The 19730-nt window shown below is 30.5% G+C and overlaps 1 long non-coding RNA gene across 1 annotated transcript in view; it reads left to right on the forward strand.

The window, feature by feature from the left end:
* LOC141406702 (uncharacterized) overlaps positions 1–4537 on the forward strand; it is a 451752-nt gene extending 447215 nt beyond the window's left edge. The window contains exon 2 of the long non-coding RNA XR_012413484.1: positions 3722–4537. This is a non-coding gene — a long non-coding RNA (uncharacterized lncRNA). The remainder of the gene's footprint in view (positions 1–3721) is intronic.
* The last annotated feature ends 15193 nt before the right edge of the window (positions 4538–19730 follow it).

The following is a 19730-nucleotide window of genomic DNA, read 5'->3' on the forward strand; positions in this document are numbered from 1 at the left end:
CTCTACAGCTTGCTATGATTTATTTATTTATTTATTTATTTATTTATTTATTTATTTATTTATTTATTTATTTATTTATTTATTTATTTATTTATTTATTTATTTATTTATTTATTTATTTATTTATTTATTTATTTATTTATTTATTTATTTATTTATTTATTTATTTATTTATTTATTTATTTATTTATTTATTTATTTATTTATTTATTTATTTATTTATTTATTTATTTATTTATTTATTTATTTATTTATTTATTTATTTATTTATTTATTTATTTATTTATTTATTTATTTATTTATTTATTTATTTATTTATTTATTTATTTATTTATTTATTTATTTATTTATTTATTTATTTATTTATTTATTTATTTATTTATTTATTTATTTATTTATTTATTTATTTATTTATTTATTTATTTATTTATTTATTTATTTATTTATTTATTTATTTATTTATTTATTTATTTATTTATTTATTTATTTATTTATTTATTTATTTATTTATTTATTTATTTATTTATTTATTTATTTATTTATTTATTTATTTATTTATTTATTTATTTATTTATTTATTTATTTATTTATTTATTTATTTATTTATTTATTTATTTATTTATTTATTTATTTATTTATTTATTTATTTATTTATTTATTTATTTATTTATTTATTTATTTATTTATTTATTTATTTATTTATTTATTTATTTATTTATTTATTTATTTATTTATTTATTTATTTATTTATTTATTTATTTATTTATTTATTTATTTATTTATTTATTTATTTATTTATTTATTTATTTATTTATTTATTTATTTATTTATTTATTTATTTATTTATTTATTTATTTATTTATTTATTTATTTATTTATTTATTTATTTATTTATTTATTTATTTATTTATTTATTTATTTATTTATTTATTTATTTATTTATTTATTTATTTATTTATTTATTTATTTATTTATTTATTTATTTATTTATTTATTTATTTATTTATTTATTTATTTATTTATTTATTTATTTATTTATTTATTTATTTATTTATTTATTTATTTATTTATTTATTTATTTATTTATTTATTTATTTATTTATTTATTTATTTATTTATTTATTTATTTATTTATTTATTTATTTATTTATTTATTTATTTATTTATTTATTTATTTATTTATTTATTTATTTATTTATTTATTTATTTATTTATTTATTTATTTATTTATTTATTTATTTATTTATTTATTTATTTATTTATTTATTTATTTATTTATTTATTTATTTATTTATTTATTTATTTATTTATTTATTTATTTATTTATTTATTTATTTATTTATTTATTTATTTATTTATTTATTTATTTATTTATTTATTTATTTATTTATTTATTTATTTATTTATTTATTTATTTATTTATTTATTTATTTATTTATTTATTTATTTATTTATTTATTTATTTATTTATTTATTTATTTATTTATTTATTTATTTATTTATTTATTTATTTATTTATTTATTTATTTATTTATTTATTTATTTATTTATTTATTTATTTATTTATTTATTTATTTATTTATTTATTTATTTATTTATTTATTTATTTATTTATTTATTTATTTATTTATTTATTTATTTATTTATTTATTTATTTATTTATTTATTTATTTATTTATTTATTTATTTATTTATTTATTTATTTATTTATTTATTTATTTATTTATTTATTTATTTATTTATTTATTTATTTATTTATTTATTTATTTATTTATTTATTTATTTATTTATTTATTTATTTATTTATTTATTTATTTATTTATTTATTTATTTATTTATTTATTTATTTATTTATTTATTTATTTATTTATTTATTTATTTATTTATTTATTTATTTATTTATTTATTTATTTATTTATTTATTTATTTATTTATTTATTTATTTATTTATTTATTTATTTATTTATTTATTTATTTATTTATTTATTTATTTATTTATTTATTTATTTATTTATTTATTTATTTATTTATTTATTTATTTATTTATTTATTTATTTATTTATTTATTTATTTATTTATTTATTTATTTATTTATTTATTTATTTATTTATTTATTTATTTATTTATTTATTTATTTATTTATTTATTTATTTATTTATTTATTTATTTATTTATTTATTTATTTATTTATTTATTTATTTATTTATTTATTTATTTATTTATTTATTTATTTATTTATTTATTTATTTATTTATTTATTTATTTATTTATTTATTTATTTATTTATTTATTTATTTATTTATTTATTTATTTATTTATTTATTTATTTATTTATTTATTTATTTATTTATTTATTTATTTATTTATTTATTTATTTATTTATTTATTTATTTATTTATTCATTCATTCTTCCTGCACAACAAGAAAAATATCTTAAATAATAAATTGATAAATGAAAAAAGGTATATTATGTGACTGTATCCAAGTTTTGAAAATAGCAATAAATCTTTTTCTTAAAGATATACACACTGCTGATACACTGCAGGTCATGGGGTAGGGTATTCCTGCGACGGATTGTTCTGATAAAGAAATGCCACTCTGATTGTCTACTTCTCCATATAAGAGGAGTGATAATAATTCCTCGATTGGCACTGTGTGCCTTAATCAAATTTAAATGGAAGGTGCTTACACCTGGGAAGTTTTTGCAGATTCTGAAACTACAATGCTCATAGATGAGAAATATCAAGAAACAAAAAAAATCCCCGGAGGGATTTTCAAATAAATCGCGATTTAAGTTCACATTTTTAGGGATTCTTTAGGTTTTCACGATTTTGCTCGGAAACCGCAAGTCATGAGCCTAAAGAAAATGTTGAAGATGAGAATATTCTCTACAAGACTGACCATTAGATTTTTTCGTAGGTTTTGCCATTTTTGAGATATAGAGGTTCAGTTCAAATTTTTAGGTTTTTATCTTAAGTCTTCAAGATTTTGCTTGGAAACCGCAAGTCATATCAAAATGGGACTAAAGAAGGTGTTGAAGCTGTGAAAATTCTCTACAAGATTGGCTCATTTATTTTTTCCTAGGTTGTACCATTTTCAAGATATATAAGTTTAATTTGGGAAATTGCAGTAATGACATTGTTTTATAAGGAAGCGATACAGTTAGTGCATTGTCTCAATTTGAACTTCTATATCTCAAAAACGGTAAAACCTACGAAAGTATCAAAAAGGCCAATCTTGTGGAGAATTTTCACAGCTACAACATTTTCTTTAGGCCCATTTACATATGGCTCGCAGTTTCCAAGCAAAATCGTGAAAACCAAAAGAACCCCTAAAAATGTGAACTTAAATCGCGATTTATTTGTAAATCCCTCCGGCGATTTTTTTTTGTTTCTTGATAATTCTCATCTATGAGTATTATAGTTTCAGAATCTGCAAAAACTTCCCAGGTGTAAGCACCTTCCATTTAAAATTAGTTAAGGCATGCCGTGTCGGATCTGGCAAGTTGTATTCGGTTAAATAGGTGTAATGGTATTTTTCTTTAAAATAATCTTGATTTGTCATACAATAAATAAAGAAAGCGGATTTATTTGCCATCTTTATATACACGATTGTCTAAAAACGCCATATTTATTGGGATTCTTAATATTTGGACTAACAAAATTATTTATTTAATTATTATTTATTTATTTAATTACTAATGTTTACTTTTTATTTTCAGGTACGTTATATATTGAATGTGCTCTATGTAAGTAATGACCATAAATATAAACCCCAAAGCTATGTAAAATATAGTTTTTCTTTTACCATTTACAAATGGATGCTACAATAAGGAAAACCCCAATTTGCGTTAAGAAATTTAAAATGTATCGTCGTCAACTATAAATAGACCACTACTTCAAATGACCCATATTTCGTATAACATCCATTGAATTGCAGAGGTCTATTGTAATAAATATTTTTCCCTAATCACAATTGGCAACAACAAAAATCAATCATTACGCAGCTTTCATCCGCATCGAATTTCCCTTACAAGGCCCCTATTGCGTGCGTCATTGCAAACTTATATCTATTTTTTGATATTTCTTCTCATCTCATAATCATAAGATACAGCTTGTTGAACATTTGAGTTGTTCCCAAACGATTAATAAAATGTAAACTGAATTTTATGTTCCATGGTAGCCGGGAGCAATCAGCAGCAGTGCCATGCTTTTTTTTACTTTCCCAAAGATATTTGCAAATTTCTTTAGAGCCACTACTACTACAACTTATTTTTATAGAAAACTCAAACAAAAGATTTCGTTGCGAGAACAAATTTCCCCAGAAATCAAGACTCTATGCACCACTACACATTTACTACCATTCAAAGTAATTCTTTGCTACAGCAATTGTCTGGTTACTATTTACAATTTCAAATGAATTTGGTTTGAAGAGTGGTTTCGATCTTTGGATGAATGGATGGATGGATGGCTGCTTAGATGGTTAGAGGAGGAGGGGGGAAAGTTCGAAAAGAAAATTATATTAAAAGTAAAGAAAATCGAATGATGAAAAAACCCCAGAGATTTTTACAAACACAACCACCCACATGCTTAGAATAAATCTTGAACAAACACACATAGATACAAGCACTGTAGTAGTTAAGGATATTGAACACAACAAAGAGGTTCCTTTTTCTTCTCTTAACAAAAAACTAAAACTAACAGTGGAACAAATCGTTTTGACCAATTTAACCCCCAATAACTAAAACAAGAACAACAACACAAATCAACCCAAACAAGCCATAAACCCTTTACTTTTTCACACACACACACCCACCCTTGTTCCCATCCCACCCCACACATTCAATGCCCTATTCATTTTCATTCAGATAATCGCCATAATAAAGTGTTGGCAATATTTTTACAATTTTCTATCCCATCTTACAAAAAAGAACAAAAAACAACAACTACAAAAAATTTATCACATCTTTTCGATGTAGTGTTGATGGTCGTCGTTCGTCTCATATCTCACGACTGTTGATCCACTGTCCTTTTAGTTTGTTTTTTTTTTTTCTTCAATCTATTTCTTCTGCTTCTTCATCGAGAACCATCTCTCCACATCGTTTCCAAAGCAATTGAATTCTGTGTTTGTTTTTAGTAGATTTTCGGTTCATTTATTTTCAACTCAAATACACTTTGGAAAAGTGGAAAAAGGAGAACAACAAACTCATGTTCGGAAAGGGTCTCAATGTTAACAATTGCTTGAATATTGTGCAAAAGATTTGTTGGTTTTTCCCATTCATCTCTTGAACTCCTAAAAAGTTTAGTTTTTCTTATTTTTTTATTCTGTTTAGATAATATTTTAAAGGCTGGGGTTAAGAAAGTCGTTTTGGGAGATGAAGTTAGTTCAAAGGAAGATAATTTAAAGGATTGCAATTGTTAACCCTTTCGCTTAAAATGAAAATTTGCTTTGCGCGGGGCATAACAAAATTATAGGTAAGTTCTAGTATATGTGCGACAATTTACTGTGAGACATTGGTTTATTTGCACAAAACAATTAAAGAAATAATTGACCTAAATAAAGATTATGTAAAGTAGATATTTCTTAATTTGCAGATATAACCTATTCATAAGATAATATTTTCTATGATGTTTATTATTCAAAGATAAATAAATAATAAATCACCCATTGTGCATAACATAGCACAGGAAAATAAATCTATCCAGAAATTCTAGCAAACCACTGTAGTACTTGTCTGCAAGATTCGATATATCTTTTTGTTACTTACTTACTTAGCTGGCTCATTTGCTCCATAGGCCGAACTAAGAAACGATCTCCATTTCTCTCTGTTTATGCTTCGCTTTCTGGAATACCGCGCCTTTTCATCTCTTCACCCACTTGTTTGTGCCATCTATTCCTTGACCTGCTAATTCTGCATGCACCGTCAAGCGGCCCTTATTTATACGCCTTTTTAGCGGGCTCATCATTGTTCATTCTTATGATATGGCCTAGCCAACGCAATCGTTGCATTTCGATACGTTTAGCTATATTGATGTCGTTGTATAGCAGATACAGCTCGTGGTTCATGCCACATCGATATTCACCGTCAACGCAGATTGGTCCGTAGATCTTTCGAAGAATTTTTCTCTCAAACACACCAAGCACTGCCGTGTCTGCTTGCGCAAGTTCCCAGGCTTCGGAACTATACATCAGCACGGGTAGTATCAGTGTTTTTTAAAACGTTATTTTTCTTTGACGAGATGTGGCTTTGTTTTTAAAGTGCTTACTTAAGCCAAGGTAGCATCTGTTGACCAATACAATTCTTCTTTTTATTTCACAACTGATGTCGTTTGTTGTGTTTACCGCCAGACCCACTTTAGCAGATTCTCCTTCGACCTTCATAAAGGTATAAGCTACTTCTCACGGTGCGCCTTAAATAAATTTAAATTTAAATGTTCATAGATGAGAAAAATCTAAATCAATAAAAAATCAAAAGCGATTTCCAAGCAAAATCGTGAAAATCTAAAAAAATCCCAAAAATGCGAACTTTGATCGCGATTTATTTAAAAATCCCTCTGGCGATTTTTTTTTGGTTTTTTTTTTTGATTTTTTTTTTCATCTATGAACATTGTAGTTTCAAAAACCGGAAATACTTTCCAGGTGTAAGCTCATTCCATTTAAATTTAGTTAAGGCGCACCGTGTTCTTTTACTGATCGTCCAATGATGTCTATATCATCAGCAGGCCTTTTCCTTGCCTGAAACCTCTTTTGGTACAAAACTCTTCGGAGAGGTTCTTTTCTATTTTAACTGAGGATCTCGTGTCAGTTAGAGTCATTTTACAAAGCCGAATGAGCTTTGCGGGGATACCGAATTCAGACATGGCTTGGAATACCTTTGAACGTAGTGGGCTGTCGACAAAAAGGTGTCGATCTGCATATCTTGGGTCTTTTCCAGGACTTGCCGCTAGTAAATATCTGGTCAAGGGTGGAATTGCCAGGTCTAAAGCCGCATTGGTATGGCCCAATTATCTCGTTGACCATAGGCTTTAGTCGTTCGCACAATATCCCTGACACGATCTTGTAGGCAATCGGGAGTAGACTTATGCCCCTATAGTTAGAGCATACAGTCTTATCTCCTTTCTTGTGGACGGGGCACAGGATACTAAGGTTCGAATCGTCGGGTACTCGTTCTTCCTGCCATATGGTCCTAACTAGCTGATGAATACACCTTATGAGCTTGTTGCCTCCGGTTTTTAACAGCTCGTCTGGTAAGCCATCGGCTCCTGCTGCCTTATTATTCTTCAGCAGGTTTATTGCTGTCTTTACCTCATCTTGGATGGGCCCTATACATTCAATACCATCTTCTGGGATTGGATATGCGGTATCTTCGTCGTCTTCGCTGCTATCGGATACCAACAGGTTTGAAAAATTGTCTTTCCATATCCCGAGCACACTATCTGTATCAGTTACCAAATTACCATGCTGGTCTCTACAGGAGGAGATGCCTGTACCAAAGCCATCAGTTTGATGATTCACTCTTTGGTAGAATTTTCGGACTTCCTGTGGAAAAGACGTTTCTCCTCTCTCCTTTTCTCCCGATACCTTTCACGTGTGCTACGCGTTGCTACGGATTGTAAAGTAGCCCTATATGCCGCATTTTTCTCTTCGGTAGCAGCACGACACTCCTGATCATACCATGGATTCCTTGGTTGAGGTCTTTGGTATCCAAGTATGGATTTTGCGGCTGTTTGCATGGAGTGGGCAATGCTTTGCCATTGCGCTGATATGTTATCGGGATGAGGAGTGCTTTGATTAAGCAATTGGGCTAGCTGAGTGGAATACGCTGTGGCTGTCTGTTGTGATTGCTGATTACCGATGTCTAACTTTCGTGTTGTGTCTGTTCGTACTTTGTTTGCTACGTTGAACCGGGTGCGTACCTTTGCTGCAACTAGGTAGTGGTCCGAGTCTATGTTTGCTCCTCGGAACGAGCGCACATCAAACACGCTCGATGAGTGTCTTCCATCTATCAAAACGTGATCAATTTGATTTCTTGTTTTCTGATCTGGAGACAGCCAGGTGCCCTTATGGATGTCGAGATGTTTAAATCTGTTTTTTTGCCGCTGCGAAGTCTATCAGTCTCATGCCATTGTCAGATGTTTCATTGTGGAGACTGCATTTTGCGACTGTTGAGCGAAAGATATTTTCCTTTCCAATTGTGGCATTAAATTCGCCTATAATAATTTTAATGTCATGGGCAGGACAACGGTCATATGTTTCTTCTAAGCTCTCATAAAATATATCTTTGGTCTGTTCGTCCTTGTCTTCAATGGGAGCATGAGCGCAAATAAAGCTGTTGAAGAATTTTGTAGCTAAAATCCTCAAAATACTGAAAATCGGTAGGTGCAGTTATATGGGGCTATACCAAAACATTTACCTATATTGACAGTGTATGGTGAAGAAGTTTTGTGACCACTAGGAACTTCTACTGTCAAATTGCAGGTAGTTCGGTAAACAATGTTAGCTTAAATCCTCGAAATACCGAAAATCGTGAGGTACCGTTATATAGGGGCTATACCAAAACATGGATCTATGTTGACAGTTTTTGGTGGAGATGTTTTGTTATCACTAGGAACCCCAAACGTCGAATTACAGGTAGTTCAGTTAAAAATTTTAGCTAAATTCCTCAAATACCCAAAATCGGGGGGTACCGTTGTATGGGGGCTGTACCAAAACGTGGACCTATGTTGACAGTTTGCTCTGGAGATGCTTTGTAACCACTCGGAACCTCAAACGTCAAATTACAGATAGTTCGGTTAAAAATTGTAGCTAAAATCATCAAAATACCGAAAATCGGGAGGTACCGTTATATGGGGGCTATAATAAAACATGGATCTATGTTGACAGTTTTCGGTGGAGATGTTTTGTGTCCACTAGGAACCTCAAACGTCAAATTATAGGTAGTTCGGTTAAAAATTGTAGCTTAAATCCTCAAATTACCGAAAATCGGGGGGTACCGTTATATGGGCGCTGTACCAAAACGTGGACCTATGTTGAAAATTTTCGGTGGAGATGTTGTGTGACCACTGGGAACCTCAAACGTCAAATTACAGGTAGTTCGGTTAAAAATGTTTGCTAAATTCCTCAAATACCGAAAATCGGGAGGTACCGGTATATGGGGGCTATACCAAAACATGGACCTACTATGTTGTGGAGATATTGTATGACCACTGGGAACCCCAAGCGTGAATTTGCAAGTAGTTTGGTCAAAAAATGTAGCTAAAAAAACAGGTCAATAAAGCCATCTAGCAAATTAAACAAAATTCCTTAGTTCGACTCAAATTGTAGGGTAAACAGCTTTAGGGCCATACAGCAAATTTCTCATTTTGTTTAATTTGCTAGATGGCTTTATTGACCTGTTTATCGATACAGAGTCGGCGAAAAAGGGAACTGATGAAGTTGAATTACAACAAAATATGGACTCAAGCTGAAATAAACACAAAGATGTAAAATTCTGCAGTCCAACAATAAAAAACGCCAACAACTATATATATTTTATATGGTCACAAATGATTAGTTCGATGTGCTACAAAAAGAAAAACAAACTTATGATGGAGGGTATAACAATGCTTAAACGTTTATTTGTTGATTTCTCCAGGCAACCTAATAGAAAAACAGAAATACGCTTACGTTGAATTTTTGATAATGTTGCACATCAATAGTCCACAACCATTTCGTTGAACCGAAACCAACCTATAATACGCTTCCCACATAGTGGTGTAGGCTATAATAATTATTCGTATGGTTATAAATATCTATGTAAGTATGGTTGTTGACAAATATATCCCCTTTTGTTTTTATCATTTTGAAAGTACTGTTCAGCCAATAAGAAGAGATTGCATTTTCAAAAGTGCCTAAAAAATTAATTTCAAACCTTTTCGTATGCATAATTTTTGTCATTCTATGCAAAGCAACATAAATCGATGATTTTTCTTAATGCCAAGACGCAACAAAAAAGTAAAGGCAATAAATCCACATATTTGTTGCTAAATAATTGAATTAGATAAGGAAATACATATTTCGTTCCTTATTCTCCAATTCCCCACATTTTAATATTTTATTTTTGATTTATTTTATGAGAAACTACCTTTCCACCCTAGTGTGTTGTTTCGCCACTTACAAACTTGTAAATATTACTACTACATTCAGTAAATTTAGCAAACAATGAAAACTTCAGCGTTCCCTTGGGCATATAATTTACGAACAATACATAACCCAACATTAAAATAAAAGTTTGCCCTGACTTATCCTTTACAGTCAGTCAGTCGGCCCAACTACAATATGCCAGTGTACTGTGTGGCAAATAAAAGATTTGTTTCAAAATGGAATAATACGAAAGCGTAGAAATATTTGTTTTTAGGTACATTGTAATATAGGAAAGATGTAGAGTAGCAATTGTGTCGGTAGCAAACGTCATTGGTAAAAAGGTTTCCAACATGAAAACTTAAAGATTCTCACATGCATAAAAAAATTTTAATATCTTATGTTAATATTCTTGCATATAGACTTATGTATGTTTAGAAAACATTGAATTATGTTGAGTGACAGAAACAGCTCTATATGCATAAGATTCCACTACAAAAGGCAATTTAAGGAATTCAATAGCCTTTACAAACAGAGTGAGGTCATCTATATACATAATTAAATGCAATATAGGTATGCACATTAGGGTTATGACTTTTTTACGACCTCCTATCCCTGTATAATATTTTGATGAGCTTTCACTTAAGATTAGATAAAAACTAAATTATAAGATATTTAAATGGAATAAAAGTTATTTTTGTTATTAATGGGCAAATGGTCATTCATTCGTGCAGCAGAAAATAAGTTTTTGAAAAAAAAAATTTTGTTTCCTAGCATTTTTTCAAAAAAAAAAAAAGAAAATCAGAGTGCGTGACATTTTTCAATATCACTGTGCATTTTTATAGTTGACTGTATCCTTAATTTTTGGGCGGTTGCGTATCTTTGGACCAGAGTCGGAGAAAAAAGTATAAAAATTGGATATTTTCAAAAGATTTTTGCTATTTTTACCATTAAGAACCGTTCATAGACATTTCGTATGTTCCAGAAAGTTGTTTACTGATGCCTGTGCTTCAATATTGTGGTTGATTGTTTTCTTGAATTTTGAACGGTTTAGTATCTATGGAGCAGAAGCCGAGAAAAGAGGATAAAAATCGAAATTGTTTTGCTATTTTGACCATTAAGATCCGTTTCAACAGAGTTCGTATATTCTAGAAAAATGTTTATTGAGATCTGAGGTACATTTTTGTAGTTGGTTGTTTGCTTCTAATTTGATCGGTTTGATAGCTGTATATCAAAACTTGAGAAAACATTTTAAAAGAAATTTTACTATGGCGATTTTGACCTTGCAGATGAAGTTTGATGGATTATATGTGTTCACAATTTTTGTTCTTTAAGACAAGAGTTACAACTTTGCCTCTGAGATGAATTCAAATTTCCTAACGGTTTGGAAGATATAGTCCCGACTAAATGACCCTTTTTACAGCCTTTGGAGGCCTATAACCGCGAAAGTTGTGTCTTCTCGTTTTTTGTTTTCTATCACACTATGGAGTCAGAATATGGTTAATAAAACATGACCCAAAAAATTACACACAGTGTATTTAAATGGAATGAACGATATTTTTGGCCTAAAATAGACAAAAGTTCATTCTTTCTCGCTACGGGAAATCATTTTTGAGAAAAAACGCCAAAAAGTCATAACACTAATGTACATTCGGTATAAGTATTTATAAATTAAAATCAAATGTCGTTCCTTGGTAATATCATCAGTTGAGAACGGCGGGACCGATTTGGATAATTCTTTTTATGAAATGTTCGCCATAACCCGACTTAGGTTGTTATACAAAGAAAATTTTACCATGCTCACTTTTACACCCACTTTTTTCAATGTTCAATTTTTACAATTTTTATTTCTACAACTACTACTGAACCAATTGTTCTGAAATTTTCAGGGAATGTACAGAGATGGCACCCGGGTAAAATGAGCTAATAATTTTGTTGAATTTCGGAGGGTGCTATAAAATGCTATATCTTTATAAATAAAAATCAAATATCGTTCGTTGGTAATAGCATCAGTTGCGAACGGCTGGGCCGATTTGGATAATTCTTTTTATGAAATAATTTTCAATCAAATCCGAAATCATTTTATGAATTTGTAAATCTTAAAAGGAAATCTTCTTCTAAACCTCATATATTAAAATAAATAATGTAGAATATACTTTGTAATAATTGAATATTAAAAAATCGCTAAAAACTGACTGAACAAACTTTAAGCATAGGTACGGTAACCCTACCACATTTAGTTATGATCAAAAACGATAACGCAATTGATATGCATGAGATTACTCTAATTTCTTTTGTTGTTCTCTCACTAAGTTAAAAGCAAAATCAAAACCGACCCTTCAACTACACCAAAAGCAGCAGGTAAATTCCTTTTTCGTTTGTCATTGAAGCTGTACAGAAGTCGTTCTAAAGAAGAACAAAAGCTAACAGTACCAAGTTAGCTAAACTTAAATAAAAATCTTATTACTTTCTACCGACTTTAACAAAGTTATAACAAAGAATTTAATAAATAATAAATTAAAATCAATGAAAACTTAATAAATATTATCAATTTGAAAAGGTAAACATTCATTTTATACGTGATCTTAAAAATAGTGTGTTACAGTGGATTATTTCCTTCTTCCTAATAGGAAAACGAGGCGAATAATATTCTTACCATTAATAGCTAAAAAATAAAAAGTGAATTCGTGGCAAAATCACATCAAATAATTTCCCCGGTATCCAAAATATTCATATCTTCATATCTTTCTCACAAGCCAGTTTTCGAAGAGAAGCCGCACAACCACGTGGGAATACCGGGGCTACAATATTTGTATGCCTACCAAGCAGCGTGTTGCTACAGAACCTGCAAACGAAAATCTACATTACCATCTACCAAACTAAATCTGCTTTACAACGCCTTCTTTTTTTTAACGAAAACCCTAAAAAACACCACAATTCCTGTGGACACCGATATCCACATTGTGACTTTGGTAGTGGTTCAGCAATTGCGTTGTACAATATGGTGTTCTATTTGCATCTTTAAAACAAGCGAGAACTAAGTCAGCACTACCCTACACTCAGTCCCATCTTTGCATTAATTTTCAAGAGTATAGAACATAATGGAAAAACGATCCAGCAGCGAGTAAATTCCCAACATAAGTATAAACTCCAGTATTGTTTTACATAATTTCTTATGTATATATCTTTATACTTATTAAATTTTCAATATCAATTCAATGTCATTCTTTATTTAAGGTACTAGCATAAGTCGCATCAACAATAACAAATTCTTCCTGAATAATCTTTATCATCATTTACAACTTCACATTGTATTTGGCAAGCGTTATAATGACGATAATTAAGTTTAAGTAATAGTGGTCACCCAAATTCTTTTGGAAGTTCGTTCGAACTTAATTAGTATGATCAAAGATCATTAGATACAAACAAACGAACATAAGTATGCAATAGAATCAACGTAATCATCATCATCGCAAATCTATGGAGGCCTTCATCGACTATGCAGTTTGGTGAGTACAAAACAAACAAAAAAATCAAAAATCATTATTGCGTTATGTGGGTGTTTTTGCATTCGCTCCTGTTGTTGTTGTAATTTGTATTTGATATCGTATTTTTGTTAAATAGTTAGAAGCGTATTGTTTTAAGATTGTTTCTGCCCGACATTTAGGGGCAGTAAAAATTAGGTTTCAATTTATTACTATGAAAACTAAAATTAAATAGGTTAAGAACTTACTGTAAGCTCGATTTTTTTTAGTATATCCTTATATGATGTCGTGAATAAATCATTTAAGAAAATGAATTGGTAAAAATTTAAGTAGTGTGTTTTCGTACTGATATGTGGTAGGGACAAACTAGGTTGATCAAATAATGGGGTCTGGTAATAAAAATTCGGCGCTACCAAGACTAAGGTAAGGGTGGGTAATGACGCGCATACTCTCGTAACATCTGAGAGAGAATATATATACTTAAAGAGTTGAATATCTGCGTTTTAGGGGGTAATATTTAGATGCCTATCATTTGTATTTTCATATTAAATTTGTTGACCTTACTAAAAAGGGAGTCTATAAAACTTTTCTTGTAAAAATACTTGTTCTTCGGGAAAGGACGAGAACCCCCCAACCGACTGAAGCTTAGCTGTTCAAAGGCTCCCGCAGTCCTCTTCCCGACAGAACCTTGGTAGGAACATCTTACCAACAGTCATATTATTGACTGGCCCAGTGGTACATTACAACTTCTGATAGTGAAATTGCTCAATGTTTTGCTAATTTCTTTGCATCAGTTTATTTTCAAATGACAATTCCGCAATCAATAGCTCCTATCCATATGATATTCCTCAGCTTGATAATGTAGTTGTGTCATATTTTAAAATCCACGATGTTTTAAAAGGTTTATGTAATTTAAAAGCCATAAAAATAAATCGATTAGCTTAGATGTTTCAGATGTTTCAAATTATAGAGGAATAGCAAAGTTGAGTGCCATTCCAAAGTTATTCAAGAAACTAGTTACTGATATCATTGCTCACAAAGTTCAACCAATACTGGGTTCATACCAGCACGGGTTTCGTAGTGGTCTTTCAACTGTTACCAATCTGATTCAATTCTCGTCAGAAGTATTAAAAGGGTTTGTTCAGCTTAAGATAACTGATAATATATACACTGACTTCAGCAAGGCCTTTGATAGGGTTAATCATAGAATATTACTTTATAAACTTGAACGCATAGGCTTCAATCAAAATTTGTTGTTGTGGATATATTAACATGACAGATCTCAGTCAGTCTTATTTGAAGGCTGTCATTCAACATAATTCAACGTTCCATCCGGTGTTCCCCAAGGAAGTCACCTCGGACCAATTTTATTTATCCTTTTTCTTAATGATCTACCAAAATCAATTTAATATTCTAAATTATTAATGTATGCAGACGATGTCAAGTTATTTATGACACATAAGTCTCAATATCACGTGGATTTGCTCCAAAACGATTTAGCTAGTCCTTTTCAGTGGTGTAGTATAAACTGTATGAATTTAGTCTTAAAAAAAGTGTAAGCACATGTGCTTTTTTCGATCTACTCCTTTATTATACCAATATTGTATTAATGGACATGCATTATCATCAGTAGAATCATACGTTGATCTTGGACTTTTGATGGATCCGAAGTTAAATTTTAATAACCACATTATTACTATGGTATGCGGGTTTATGGTGTTTTTGGTTTTATAAAACGTTGGGCGAATCTCTTGTTAGGCCAATTTAAGAGCATGATTCTGTGGTATGAGATCCTCATTATGCAATCTATTCTGATAAAATTGAATCTGTACAGAAATAGTTTTTACTTTTTGTATTACGAAATCTATACTGGAGCAGTGACTTTGAATTGCCTTCTTATACTAGTAGACTAAAACTTATCCTGTTACCTACCTTATAAAGTAGACGTATAATGTTTAATGCTATTATAACTCTGAAAATATTAAATGGATCTGTACCATCTGATTTTTCTTTTTTCTTTTAGATTCAGTAGATACTACAAATTCATATACTTCGATTTTCACCGTTCAAACTATGCAATGTGTGATCCCCTCTACACGCAAAAAAAAAATCGGCCTCTCTAACATATGTCCCAAACATATTTTGCAGTAAACATATATATGTTTGCAACAGTCCCAAACATAATATATGTTTGGGTGGAAACAATTTTATGTTTGGGTGCAAACAAAGATATGTTTGGGTGGAAACAATTTTATGTTTGGGTGCAAACATTTTATATGTTTGGGTGCAAAAAAACACAAACCCAAAAGGCACAAAAAAAAAACAAACACATGCACCAGTGGGCGCTTACTGAGAGCAAGGGAGCGTAAAATTCAATGTAAAACACTTTAAAATGTGTGCTCACTTGCTCTCAGTAAGAGCTCACTGTCTATCTCTATAGTATACACACAAATGTTGTGGTTTTTTATTAAAAGGCAAAAGAACAATAAACACATAGGTACATACAAAATTCCAAAGAAATACACACACTTTAATAAAAGAAAAACTGATTGAAATAATTTGTAAATAGTCACACTTTTAAAAAGGAAAAATATATAGAAACGTAGTTGAACGCTTCTCTTTAGTTGTGAAATAAAACAAATTGTCCTCATAGTTGAAATCATCAGCGGGGAATCGGCATCTAGAATCAAATGATTATGTAATGTAATAAATAAATATGGATATGCCATATTTCAAATATACATAAGTATGTATGTAATTACCAATATTAAATGCGATGTCTTCCTTGTCCAATAAAATAATTCCATTCAACTTTCCGATTCAATTATAAAATGTATTGGACATTTAATTTACTAAAAAGCACAATTTCTTTAAGAAAAGATAAAACACTGATTTATTCACTCACTTTACCGTCTTGACTAAAACACTGAAGAAAGAAAAAAATATAATTCATATCATTTCTTCTTTTCTTCTTCGTTGGTTAACAACAACAAAACAAGAAACACACGTGTTTGACGCATACATGCCACCAAAGCCCCCTTCTTCGCTTCTACGTCTTCTATTATACAATACACACAACTGTTTATTCTAAAGCAACATTCCACAGCCGCGAGAGCACTGTTATTACTCTCGTTGACAAACATCCTCTCTCCACCCATGAAAAAAATGTTCTAACATAAAAAATATGTTTTACCCAAACATATCAAATTGACATATGTTACAAAATGTTGCAAACATATATTTGTTTGGACCCAAACATATTATGTTTGGATCCAAACATATATTTGTTTGCAACCGGTCCCAAACATATATTTGTTTGGATCCAAACATATTTCTAACATAAATTTTTCTGCGTGTATAGAATGAGTGTTGACATTAATTCTTTATATAGTATTACAAATTTTTGAATGAGCACAGACATTATTAAATCCAGAATAATTATGTTTTAGAACGAGTAGTAAATTATACAATATATATGTAGTTAACTAGCGGATGAATTAATTTTCTGTAGCTGGTCTTTAAACTCTAACAAATAACCCACTATGATTTCGCCCTCTCGGTCGGAAGGGGTGGGTGTGAGTGGGGTTTACTCCCACTTTTTCAGTTTTCAATTTTTATCTTTTCTACAAAAACTACTAAATTGATTTTCCTGAAATTGTCATGGAATGTACTCTTTTCTACAAAAACTACTAAATTTATATTCCTGAAATTGTCATGGAATGTACATGGATGGCTCCAGTGAAAATAGGCCACAAATTTTGTTGAATATCGGATGGTGCGTTGTACTTCCCCTATACCCTATTTTTTAAGAATGCTATATTTAAAATAATTACTAATGTATCGGTTTGGAAATTAATTTGCGAGTCCCCGACCTTACTTACCTACTTTTTTAGGACTCAAAGACTTGACCACACCCACTTTTTAAAATATGTTACATCTACAAAACTACTGAAACGATTTTCCTGAAATTTTCAGGGAATGTTCAGGGATGGCCTCCGGTGGAAACAGGATGCATAGGGGGCGGGGTACTTCCATATGCCATATTTAAAAAACAAAAACGCCAAATCATATAAAAATCATTGCCATCTTAGGTTTGCCCAACTTAGGTTTTTTTCAACTTTCATTTAAATTTAAAGTTTTTCTGCAAAAACTACTGAACCGATTTTCCTAAAATTGTCGGGGAATGTACAGGGATAGCCCCCGACAGCAGGGTTCATATTTTATTGAATTCTACAGTTGGCGGGGTACATCCGCTATGCGATATTAAAAACCAGTAAGGAAAGGATCAAAGTCGGGCGGGGCCGACTATGCGATACCCTACACCACTGTAAATAGGTAAAATATATATGGGAGCTAAATCCAAACGTGAACAGATTACGATAAAATTTGGCACTCTTATTTCTAGACCAAATTCCGTCACACATTCCATATTTCATTGAGATCGGACATATATAACGTCTTTCGTGCACCAAAAAGCCGAAAATTTATATGGGAGCTATATCCAAATCTGAACCGATTTTGATATAAGTTAGCATATTTATCTATAGACCTAATTGCGTAACACATTCCAAATTTCATCAAAATTGGGCAGATGCAGCGTTTTTGGTGCATCAAATACTTCAAATCGACCGAAAATATATATGGGAGCTATATCCAAATCTGAACCGATTTTCACCAAAAGCAATAGCGTTATTCATTAGGCTAAAAAATGATCTCCCCTAATTTTAAGCCAAATCGAACCATAACTACGACCATGCGAACGGACGGACGGACATGCATAAATCGACTCAGAAAGTGATTCTATGCATATCTCTAGAAGGAACTATGGGTCTATCTCTTTTCCTTAGGCATGTTACATACAAATGCACTAGGGTAGTGTAGGGTATAAAAACGCTATATTTGAAAAATTTCGCATGTATCGGTTTAAAAATTAATGGATTAATCTACAATGTAGTACTTCTTTGGGACCTAAAGACCCGACCACGCTTGTTTTTTTTATACCCTCCACCATAGGATGGGGGTATATTAAGTTTGTCACTACGTTTGTAACTACTCGAAATAATCATTGTAGACCCCACAAAATATATATATTCTTGATCAGCGTGCAATTCTACATCGATATACCATGTCCGTCCGTCTGTGGAAATCACTCTAGCGTCCGAACGAATTGACGTAGGTTGATGAAATTTTGGGAAAATATGTTATATTTACGTAGGACTTTTGGTATTGAAAGCGGGCTATGTAGGTCCACGCTTTCGTATAGCCCCCATACAAAATGACGCGTGACGCGTCGTCGTTTTAAGGAATTTTTAAGATATTTGGCCCATTTTACCACCGAATTGGTTGTAATTATATAAAAAACTTTCCCCCACAAATTTGTAGGTACAGGTCCACGCCATCATATAGCCCCCATAGAACGGTACCTTCCGAATTTCGGTATTTTGAAGGTTGTGGCCACATTAATCCACCGAAATGGCTGAAATTTGTGGTGGAGGGTATAAAAAGTTCGGCCCGACCGAACTTAACGCTTTTCTTACTTGTTTAATGTATTATCTCCAATACTACTGGACAGATTTCCTCAAATTTGTAGCAGAAGCTCAATGGTTGCCGCTGTTATGTATATTTTATGAATTTTGGAGGAGGTGGGGTACCTTACCCACGTCTTTCTTTTAAAGCCAAACTTATGATTATATCGGTTTCAGCATAAATTTTGGAGGTAATTGGGTTCTGTGTACCCTAGGTACATATTTGGAGCATAAATACCGGACCACACCCACTTTTTTAAAAATGTTATATCTTGAAAACTGATGACAACGCTGACTCTTTTCAATGCATTATTTTTCAAAACTACTAATTTAATGCACTTTTCAGAAAATGTTCAGGAATGACCCGTGGTCCAAAATGCTATATATTTGCAAAACTTATGAGTGCTTGCAAATTAATTTTTGAGACAACGGTGGTTGCGCCCCGATCAAGAAAAACTATATATTTAAAAATTTCCTTAAATGGTGAGTTTCAACAGTCCATCAGCCATGAAAAACTAAAATATATGTATGAGTCTCAATAAGCGGGAGAATTTGTCTTGACCATTTTTACTTTTATAATTAGATGGCTTTAGGATAAAGA

This window comes from Musca autumnalis, unplaced genomic scaffold (genome assembly GCF_047663935.1).
Source record: "Musca autumnalis isolate F117 unplaced genomic scaffold, ASM4766393v1 scaffold_5, whole genome shotgun sequence".
In the NCBI taxonomy this organism is placed as follows: Eukaryota; Metazoa; Arthropoda; class Insecta; order Diptera; family Muscidae; genus Musca; species Musca autumnalis.